Below are 266 nucleotides of genomic sequence, written 5' to 3'. Positions count from 1 at the left end.
GAGCATTTATTAGCCATGGAACTGTTTAGTAATTAACAAAAAAAAAAAAAAAAAAAAAAAACATAAGAAAAACAGGACCTGACAAAGACTTCACATGTCACATTCACAGAGAATCAGGTGGTAAACTTCCCAGGAACCGAGGTACAGATAATGATGTCAAGGAGGGTAAAGAGGATAACATGACATCGCTCTTGTTTGATTGTCTCTTCTTTTTTTTATTATTCCTTTCCTGCTGCCTGGTCCGCTAGCCTGTGAACCCAAACCCC

At 38.0% G+C, this 266-nt stretch overlaps 1 protein-coding gene across 1 annotated transcript in view; it reads left to right on the top strand.

Annotated features, from left to right (window-relative positions):
• Positions 1 to 259: 259 nt before the first annotated feature.
• The window catches only part of LOC113809173 (perlucin-like protein), a 3,261-nt gene continuing 3,254 nt past the window's right edge, over positions 260 to 266 (top strand). The window contains exon 1 of the mRNA XM_027360690.2: positions 260 to 266. This exon is cut by the window's right edge and continues 254 nt beyond it. The gene's annotated coding sequence lies outside the window, so the exon portion shown is untranslated.

The sequence above is a fragment of the Penaeus vannamei genome, chromosome 15 (genome assembly GCF_042767895.1).
Source record: "Penaeus vannamei isolate JL-2024 chromosome 15, ASM4276789v1, whole genome shotgun sequence".
NCBI lineage: Eukaryota > Metazoa > Arthropoda > Malacostraca > Decapoda > Penaeidae > Penaeus > Penaeus vannamei.
This window is presented reverse-complemented; position numbering and strand designations above follow the sequence as displayed.